This window comes from Anneissia japonica, unplaced genomic scaffold (genome assembly GCF_011630105.1).
Source record: "Anneissia japonica isolate Jap-2015-1 unplaced genomic scaffold, ASM1163010v1 scaffold987_len1640505_cov201, whole genome shotgun sequence".
NCBI classification, from domain to species: domain Eukaryota; kingdom Metazoa; phylum Echinodermata; class Crinoidea; order Comatulida; family Comatulidae; genus Anneissia; species Anneissia japonica.
In genome coordinates this window covers 1,101,256-1,112,344 of record NW_022714175.1, presented here as the reverse complement: position 1 = coordinate 1,112,344, position 11,089 = coordinate 1,101,256, and the positions used below count along the sequence as shown (strand labels likewise).

The 11,089-nt window shown below is 30.5% G+C and overlaps 1 protein-coding gene across 4 annotated transcripts in view; it reads left to right on the top strand.

Moving 5' to 3' along the window:
- LOC117108947 (transcription factor SOX-5-like) overlaps positions 1-11,089 on the top strand; it is a 123,919-nt gene that overhangs the window by 55,166 nt on the left and 57,664 nt on the right. Inside the window, exon 1 of one of the 4 annotated variants that reach the window (XM_033251133.1) lies at positions 7,284-7,598. The exons of 2 other annotated variants lie outside the window; for them this stretch is intronic. The gene's annotated coding sequence lies outside the window, so the exon portion shown is untranslated. Of the gene's footprint in view, positions 1-7,283; positions 7,599-9,120; positions 9,417-11,089 lie in introns of those variants that run through there. One more of the 4 variants, XM_033251135.1, reaches the window with a different exon arrangement.

The window sequence follows — 11,089 nt, the reverse complement described above, 5'->3', positions numbered from 1 at the left end:
AGATCCAACACAACATTTTATTAATATTATTTTGCAGAAACTATTATTAATAGTTTATTAATTAGTTTATTTATCTGAGGTATTTCTTAACAAACTTGAAAAGAATGATCTTTTTATGTTTGTTAACATTGATTTACATATAAAATATGTAATATAATATTGCCTATTACTTATAAACATAACAATTGTCACTAAGACAGGCTACCCATTATTTATACTAAAAGTGAATAAAATACAAAGTTATGATTAACATAACTACTAAAATCTGTCATTAATATTTACTTTTTTCAGTTATTTTTATTTGAATTCCCATAATTATTAATATTTTTGATCAACCAATAATAAGTATCCAAATATTTTTGCTGGTATTAATAATAAATATGTATATGGTAATATATAAACAACCATTGTTATTACTGTTGTAACTATATGCCATTGCTGTCTCTTATACACATCTAGATGTGTATAAGAGACAGATATACACCTTAGTTTACATTTATATAGTAGAATAGAACTCAATATAAATGACTTCCAAAGTAAATAGCATAAAATATATTATTTCCTTTACCTCTGACATTCTTTATAACATTTATTAACGAGGTGATCTATACCAATATCCAAGCTTCAATTTGACTCCATTACTAGGGTCAGGCGTCAGACTAAATGTGTTCATCTTAAGTACCTTGGTGGCAACATCGTCATTTTATCCCAAATTTTTCAGTCTGATTAAATTAAATCAAATATAGGATACTTGGAAATTCTCAATTTGAAATTGTTTTTATTCACTTCTAAGAACTTATATAAACAAAAATTTGAGGATATATTTTATTTATCTTATTACTTATTGAAAAAAAATGTTCAAAAATAGTGTTTCATATTTCGTCCTAATTGTTTTTATTGCCAGTGCCTGCTTGCTCATTCTATCGGAATTGAGTTGAACACGTTTAAGTGTATTGTATGACCTATTTTCTTCCTTATATTAGCATTAAATCATTAATCGAAGAGACTGAAAATCTTAACATCCCTTTTAAAAATTTTGTCCTATTATTTTAAATGAACGTTGAATAGAATAAAACGATGAAACGTTAAATTTGTATTTATTGTACTAGATACGATATCACCAAGGAATTTGACTCTGCAGACGATCATGAAGGGTAAGATTTATGGTGGTTAACAACTTCTTAGATTCATCATTTTTTCGGTTTTTAGTTCTTAACATGTTTGCTAACAATCCGGAGAGAAATTTATCTTCGGTTATGACAATTTTCAATGAACAAAATTAGCGTGTCCAAAAGCTTCTGTTCATATAATACATTCACATGGTGTACATTAGAAAAGTATGTGTTTTCATCTTTCAGCTAAACTACGGAAGTATTACTTAGTTTGTTGTTGAGCATATTCTATCAGTTTGTATAATATTTCACTTTGATTAAATGACAGACTTAGACAGTAACTTCCATACTATTAATAATACATGTTTATTCATCTTAAGACGTTTTTTTTTTTTACCAGACCTGATCTGTCAAATTCACTGAATACTCTGTATTTTTAAATACTGTAAAAATATTGCAAGTTTCTTCAGGTATGAATTAACCTGGGAGCAGTCATGTAATATATTACTTTTCACTGAGTAGACCAACGTAACTTTTTTTTGTTAATATTGTATTATAATGTATTTATTTTTATCGTTTTATTGAAATCTAAATCTTGACACAATTTAAATCATACCAGCATAACTTTATTTAATACTCCTTAAAATAGTTTTCTTTCAGATAATATTGTATTGTTTTTTATATTAAATACAAACTGAATACCATAATCATCATGACCATCTGCACTGAGTACTTTGTATTTTTAAAAATACATTCAGGTGTGAATTAATTAGACCAGGATACAGATGTGTAATATAACTGCTTTCTGATTAGACCAACATAACTTTTTTGATTTGTGTACTGGTGTTATGTTTTGTTCCAGTTCATATTTTGGTCTTTCAATATGGAAATCTAAAATTTGACACAAATTAAATTATATAACTTTGATTTTTGTTTCTGTAGGTATCGTACTAGCATAACTTTATTTAATGCTCCTAAAATAGTTTTATTTTTCAGATGATGTTGTGCTGCATTGTTCTTTCTTAAAATTAAATACAAACTGAATACTATCATCCTGAAGAATGGGGTACTTGATAAAATCCTCTCAGTTTAGATGGCTTTTGGCTAAATTTGGATATACTATACTGATGTTATTGATTAAACAGTACCTGCTAGACGTGGCCTCTCCCAACTTGGGACCCTAGATTTCAGAATCTTGTCTTTCATCCTGTGAGCTAAGCCCATCCCCCCATGCTTTATGTTATTTTATGCTGCTGATAAAAAAGAATTTAATAATTTTTCTATTTTTGGTCCGAGTCATGACCAGTAGGGCCTTGGCTGATAGGGTTTTAGTTTTTTGTGATGGGGAGGGAGCTTATGACCCCCGCCCTTTCCCCACTTGTGCCGCCACTACTCTTGTGAACTGAACATTTCCTGTCTATGTATTTGTAAATATCTGTCATGTTGCGTTAGTTAAAGCATTACCGCCTTTATGTGATATGTTTGCTGTTGGCAAACCTTGGTCCCTGTGCCAAAATGTGAATACATAAATATCAAATGAATATATAAATGTATATACACATTATATTTGATGTTATGTCAAATGGGATATAGTAAGTTTAGTAAGTTTTCAAAGCTTAAAGGACAGTTTAGAATATAAACGAACATGCAAATATGCAAATTATTAAGAGGAATTGTTTTTATTGATAGATTTTAATTAATTAAATAGCTATTGTTGGCAATGAAACAATAATAGTAAAAAGACCATGGATGAAAAACATATTTATCCTGCTCATTAGAGAAATAGTTCTGTTCTAATAGTCGGACATGGTAGGTTCCCAGACTAATTCCTCCTTCCATTCCCTCTTCCACTATATCCAACATTTTAGGAACGTATTCATACCAGTCTAAACAAATGAATTATATTCTTTTAAATTTGGTGATTTTATTATGCTATCCTACATTTGTGTTTTGTACTCTCTTAGTGCTTTCCCTACCCCATTATTGTGCTTACCTTAACCCATATTTTGGTTTCTTTACCACCTTATTCTTCTCCTATCTTCATACTATATTTAACTTAAATATTGATCTGCCAGTATTAGAATATTTCTGCTTTTTAAATTTATGGCAATTTAATTTTTACATTTAGTCTAATCAAAAAAGGAAATAAAGGTCTAAGAAAGATCTTCTTTAATATAAAGAAATGGATTATAAGAGAAATGACAGAGGATGTTAAGAGTAAAATAGATGTTAGAATGCCATCGTTACTGAAACAACTAACGATGATTAATCCCTTCATTATATATTAGCTTGACGATGCTCGATGGAAATCAGGATGACTAGAACTATCCATCAACAAATATTTGAAATACTTCCCAAAAATGCAATAATTCAACGTGAACAAAACATAATTTGTGAAAGTCAACTAATCAAAAAGGGAAAAGCAAAGTATAAATTGTTTGTAGACAGAAAATATTACAGCAACATAATTGGAATTGAACATAGCGATTTATGGGATGGAGTTTACAGTGAGGTTAGCACTGCAAAATGATGAATATATTTTACACGGAGACACAAATGCACGTATGCACAGTTAGACACGACGAGAGAGGAAATTTGTGCTTGTTATATTTCTCATGATTATTTTATAAGAGTATACTAATAGAAAACATAATAGTAGTGGCTATTTGTATAGCGTCGGTATTCGTCAAAGCTGGCACTTATGGCGCTCGAATTGTGGGCTAGTCTAAGTCAGATGATGTTAACGATATCCAGTATCAAAGTCTGGAGCAATGTAAAACCCCAAAAATTCAATTAAAACAGTAAAAGAATGAGTGGATCTGAACAGGCTTTGCTAACTCTTTGACCAACTACAGAATTTTTTTTTTTTTAAATCAGAAATTTAGATAAATACTACCTCATGCTTCTCTTTAAGTTTGTATCTCCTTTCTCCCCGTCTAATAAAATATTAAAACTACCCGCTCGCTCCACTCTTCGATTTCCCCCTGCTTGTAACTTTTCGTAGAAACTTGGATTTTTCTTCAATAGCGAAAGACTACTAGTATGTTCCTGATTTGCATAATTTACAAGTTTTTCTTTCAATTTCAACACATCTGCTCTCTAGATTTATTATTGCACTTCATAATTTATTTATTTATTTAAGCTAATTTTGAATGAATTGCATTTAAATGTGGTTTCAATTATTATATCAGTCAATTAGTCTATGCCTTTGTGATTTTTTATACATAGGCCTATATCTTTCTTTGGCCTTCAGCAACTGTCCATCGTTTTCAGTGCTGATTGATCCAACACAACATTTTATTAATATTATTTTGCAGAAACTATTATTAATAGTTTATTAATTAGTTTATTTATCTGAGGTATTTCTTAACAAACTTGAAAAGAATGATCTTTTTATGTTTGTTAACATTGATTTACATATAAAATATGTAATATAATATTGCCTATTACTTATAAACATAACAATTGTCACTAAGACAGGCTACCCATTATTTATACTAAAAGTGAATAAAATACAAAGTTATGATTAACCTAACTACTAAAATCTGTCATTAATATTTACTTTTTTCAGTTATTTTTATTTGAATTCCCATAATTATTAATATTTTTGATCAACCAATAACAAGTATCCAAATATTTTTGCTGGTATTAATAATAAATATGTATATGGTAATATATAAGCAACCATTGTTATTACTGTTGTAACTATATGCCATTGTTAACATTAATTACTACTTCTACTATTCTGATGTGACAGTATATGCCCAACTTCCAGAGATGTCAACATTTTGTAACCCAGACATTTTGTAACATGGACATTTGGTAACTTGCAACCTAACTTTTCATAAGTCTGTCACAGACGTTGTCATTTAGTAACATGGCTGCATCCCCCAACTTCATGGAACTCAAATTAGGCAGAGTGCGGGGTAGATTGTATCTAGGGATCAGGAAATGGAAGCATTATTTTGTCTGCCGTCAAAATGCTGCCCTAAAATAACAATATCATTGAATACTTTGTATTTTCAAATCACTGTAAAAATATTGCGAGTTTCTTCAGGTGTGAATTAAAACAGGGAACAGTCATGTAATATAACTTCTCACTAAATAGATCAACGTAACTTTTTTGATTAATATTATATTATAATGTATTTATTTTGATTGTTTTGTTAAAATCTAAATCTTCACACAATTTAAGTTATTTAAATTTGATTGAGTTGTAAGTTTATACAGTGTTTCTGCAAACTTATTTTTTTAAAGATCGTTAGAGGAAGGCAGAATAAAAATTAAAATAAAATTTTGGTTTTTTATTTAGTAAATAGTTTTGCCAAAAACATCCAGACGGAGGAGAAAATAAAAGTAAAATGTTATTGTTGAATGTAAACTGTAGTAACGGGATGGTTAAATGCTTTAAATTTACATAATTAGAAAGAAATATACATATCTAATTTTTGGAGATTTCAAGGTAGCGGCAGACATTATTTTGTCTGCCGTCAAATTGCCGCCCTACAATAGCAATACCATAGTTCCTTGCGTGTAGTCTGGCACTCACTTGCCCCAATAGTCGTTGGTGACGCAATTCTATGTAGAACGCAACGCCATGACGCGCGCAACATATCGTTTGTAATAACGATCAGTTCAGACTACCACCGACAATCAGCAAACAGCGTCGCGTCGTCTAGCGCTCACATGGAGCGGAGTTTGTATGAGAAAATTGAGTTCACTAATACCCCTTTTACACTGCCAAAGGCAGAATCAACCCGGGTTACTTCCGGAGTAATCCCGGGTGCATTTCCCATTTTACACTGGCAACGAACTAGGGTTCAAATACCGCCCTCAGTTTTTGTTGCGATGGTGATATCATTTCGCTCGAGTTCCTCGTCATGAAGCCACAATTATTGTCAATTATTGAAGCAATGTACCTGCAGATTGTTTTTAAATTATGCGAATTAAATCAGCAGTTTTGATATCAAGTCTATACCGGGGCGTAGAGGGTTTAATTTGACAAGTGTCCAGGCCTAGCCCGTTGTAGGCAAAGTTTAGGCCTACCTAACCACAGCTGCGGTATGCGCCAGGTAAGGCCTAATTCCGGAATCAAATTCAGTGCTGTTTACACTGGCGACTCCGGAATGCACCCGGGTTGCCCTACGCTAAATGTGTCCCGCACGTCCCGTCCGGAATGTTTGGCAACCCGAGTAGGACTTTTTGACGTTTACACTATAACCACAACTCGGAAGATTTTAACCCGGGTATTGGAAAATCCCGGGTTACGTCCGGAATTTTGCTTGCAGTGTAAAAGGGGTATAAGATGTCTTGAATAAGTTTGCAGAGATATGAAGGAAATATATGTTACTTTAGCAAAATGAGTTTTGATGGGTTTATCAACACAAATTTTACTTAGGAAATCAACTTGAAATTAAACTAAAACATTAATAATATTAATTAAACAGTCAATGAAAATAGTTTGCTTTTCATTCATTCTTTTTTCAGCTAATAAAATAAACAAGTGAATACAAGTAATATTAATAAAATGAAATTTAACAAGTAATTGAGACAATAAATTATGGTATTTGGCTAGGATTAACAATAGTATGAAGAATATCTCAGACCTGTTAGTGGGTCTTAGAAATTTTTTAACATAGATACATACAAACAATTATTATATTAAACAATAATAAAATCTCATTAAAAAAGCAAAGTATAACTAATATAGTTGTTGCTACAACTTATGTAATTCATATAAATTTTTTTTTTGATTGATTTTTGGTGATAATGTGTTTGAATAAATATTATTGCTTTGTTTTCATTCAATACAATTTTTTTTCCAACTAGAGGTATTTCCTTTCCACCTGGCTTAGCATTCTAAGAGGGCAGTATTGTATAAATTTTTATGGATCACATTTTGTCCACTAATCATTCACTGTTTTCAAGCAAAAACCCACAAAACTTAAGCAGTAAATCAGATAAATCTATCCCTTTCAAAACATTCTGGTAATACAGTAATCATGACAGTAGTAAGCAAGTCCTCTTGTCATTTTCCACCAAGCACATATATTTTACCACTCTGTACCTGCATGTGTTTCCGATGCTTTTTCTGAGGCAGCTGTTTCAACCAATGACAACACTTGGCCTATTATATGTAGACACTTATGAAGTACATACAAGAATTCCCTATAGCAAACCAGTTTGTTGGGAACTCCCACACACAGTGGAGACCATTCTGTTTGGAACAATACCAGGTTATATAATACTGCCTGATAGCCATGCCATAATAACAGCCTATTGTTATCAGCTATGTGTGCTCATTAGCATACAACATTTGAATCGACTTCACTGTTCAATAGGCCAGTGTACTATCTGGTATTTTGCATGAAACTACATTCTGTTGTTGTATTTTACTCTCAGAAGGGAACTAAAGAGCAGTATATTCAGTGAGGGGCAAGAAACAGGGAGTACGTATCCTTAGTTCGAGATATTTTTTATCACCAGGTATGTACTATGATATCTATCTCATGTGTTTTCCTCCTTTTTGACAAGGTGGGTTTTTTAATATTTTTGATAGGCCATTTGACAATACAGTGAATTTTAAATTTAATAACTTTTAATTGATGAAGATAAATAAAGATGAGAGGATGTGATTAAATTTACCTAATGATAAATCTCTAATAGAATACGAGTATGGTGACTCCGAAAAATGACAGATGCAAGGCCATAATTGATTCTACGTTTCATTCTTTATTAGAACATTTTCAAGAAAATAAAATAAATTTTTATATTTGAAGACAAGATGTAAAATATCTTAGTAGAATACATGAGCACCCACAATATGTGATGGTATTGCAAAATCAAGTAGATTTAATCAAATTTGCTAAGTTTTTTGCCCTGCACTGTTAATAATTTAGAAAAAGCATCAATCCCATTTGATTTATTATCTTATATTTCTTAAATTTCCTACAAAAATAAATTGCTTTATTTAAACTTTAATTCATATTGTATCTTTTGGGAGAGATGGACACTATGAAAACTGAATTTAACTGACTTTTAAAAAGATATCTGATATAATTGTGTATCCATACAGATATGTAGATGGTTCAGTTCTTCAGTGTCTAATTTAAACTAAAGAAATGATACATAATGTAATTTTAAAAAAAAAGTCTTTTGTAGACATGAAATTAGTAAAATTAAATCAGTAAAAAGAAATATTTGTAGAAATTTATTTAAAAACTATGTCAAAGTCAAAATAATTATAATCATTTAATTTTGTGACATTAAAAACAAGTTTTTAAACTTATAAACATTACTTCATATCACGACAAGGTTTTACACCTGATTTAAGTTTAATCACAATATTAACTGTACTTGCCTTCCACCACAAAGGCGGAGAATTCCAATAACTGATGATTAATTAACCATAGATAATGATTTACTTAATATAAACAAAAAAAGATACTGATGTTTGAGGTTACATCATATTGTTCTTTATTTGTTTAGATGTTTATATCAGTTATAATAGTGCTTAGTATGTAACCCAATTAATTGATCCTTCTTATCATTTTCCTTTATTTAATTTTCTTGATTGCATAATTAACTTTCCCATCAAACTATTTATTCGCCTGGTATGCATTATTTTAGACCACACATAAAATTTTATCTGTAGTAGATAAACCCTGCCACAAGAGCAAGGCCTCCAAAACAATGGAGTGGAAAAGGAGCTTTTGTTTTTGTAAATATTGAGTATTATTGCCAGAGAAACCGGGCCTCGTCTGTAGTACAATATGATTGTTCTCCGGTAATGACGTCAGATGTATTGTATTTTGAGTGGTATTCAATTGCTTAACAAATGTATGCATTGTCAAGTAACAAAAGGCATTTTTGTCAATACGCTGCTGTTGTGTTTCAGTACTACTGCTGTTCTATTCTCGTATTCTCTTTTATCCCCATCCATTGACAGAGGAGAAAGCAGCTAAATGCTTTCAGTCTCCTCAAATGTCAAAGGTCAGCTGGGCTGCATTCTTGCGTGTGCTAAAGACAAATAAACGGATTGCAATGTCACTAGTCTCCCACATGTCATTAGGTTTTCGTTTGGAGAGAATGTTTTTATTGTGCCTGCAACAAATGGGTACGTAGAAGTCGGAAGCGGGTCGGTCACTCAGTGCTTTTGTCTAGGTTTTTTTTAATGAATTAATGGAAGGTTATACACAGCTGGTCTAGGCTCCTATCAGAGGGTGGTCTCCATTTCAATAACTGTGGCCTGAATCTGAGGCACAAGGTCATCCAGCAAGGCAAGGTTCTGTTTATAATAAAAAGGTAGGCTTAGATTTTTTTTTATTCCACATTGAAGGCTCCGAATGGTGTGAAATGAGGATACAAGGCCTATTTTACTGTTTTATTAGCACAGCAGCTCATTCTACGAATGTTCTCAGTATCTGGCACTTTGATTCAGCTAGACAGCGATGTAATTGCAAATTGAAAAGTGGTGGCTTAATTGCGAGTGTCAGTTTCCTCTTCCTGCAAATAGAATGTCAGCGGAAACAATGACGGCTTTTGTTATGCATCGGAATGATCCGTATATGAAATGCTGGTTTGATTGAATCTGTGCGTTGGTGAGATGGAGATACAATAGAATGCATACACAGATTAATAATATCTAAAGGACAGAAAATGCTATTAAGATACATGTACACAACTCATTAATAATACTGGTTATTATCACTAAGTGCTGGATCGGCAGACTTAATTACTGTAATTAGCATATTCTTGTGATCTTTGGTCATGGACTAATTAATTAAAACTAATTGATATGAAACAATTGGTAGTGGGGCTCTAGATTATTGTTTTTCTGTATCTTAGTCTTTTAAAACTGTTACTAATAGTGCTAGTTTCATCATGGTTTCATAATGTTTTATGGAAATCCATAGATTACAGGTAATTGTCAATTGCAGGTAGAAATTTGTGAAAAACTGTATAATAATAAATATCAATATTAAATAAATGTTGATAAATAATGTAAACTACATATTATAATTTTATATTATATATATTATTATATATTACATAAGGCAAAAAAAAAATATATTTTGTGTTGGCCACTTTTTGGGAAAATCCAAAAAATGGGTAGGTCGGTAGAAAAAAAGGCTAAAATTTCGACCTTAATTTTTTTAAATTTGGGTTGGTCAGGATTGGCCAACACAATAATTTTTTTAATTTGTCCTCTCAGTACCCATGTGCTTTATATTATTTATTATTTTATAATTAACATATTATTTCTTAATAATATTGATAATTCTAATGTTTCTATAATGTTTATATCATTAATTTTAAATTAATTCAATATTTATTAGTCTACTTATCTGTTAGTTAATTTGTTTTAAGGGTATTTAAAAAAAAAAAAAATTTTTATTTTATTTATTGAAATCACTTTTGATTAATATGGTAAAATTGCTATGTGCCTAATGTTATATTTTTATATGAATATTATTATTACTAAAAAAAAACATTTGACATTTTGAAGAAAGAATAAGAATACATGCTTATAAACAATTATATTGTAAAAATTATCTTAATTGGCAAAACTTATATTATCATTTTCATATTTAATAAAAAAAATTAATTGCATATAGCTTAAGGAAGCATTTCAAATATTTTTTTTAGTTTATTTTATAGATATTATCTTTAATTTATGTCATTAATTCATACAAAATAATACCATTTATCATAACAATAAAATTGATAGTGATATGAAATAATAATAAATTACAATAACAAAAATATGAGTCAAAATACAGGTTAGATACAATAAGTTTGGGGCTAGGCTTTCATCTTTATCTTGAATAACATTTATAAAAATATAATAGACATCTATCCAAGCCATGGAATTGTGGTCTTTAAATTGAGTTTAATTGGAGGTGGCCAATAATTGGAGAGGTCTTTAATTAAGAGTGAGACATGTAATATTAATGTAAACTTGTGTTGCCCCAACT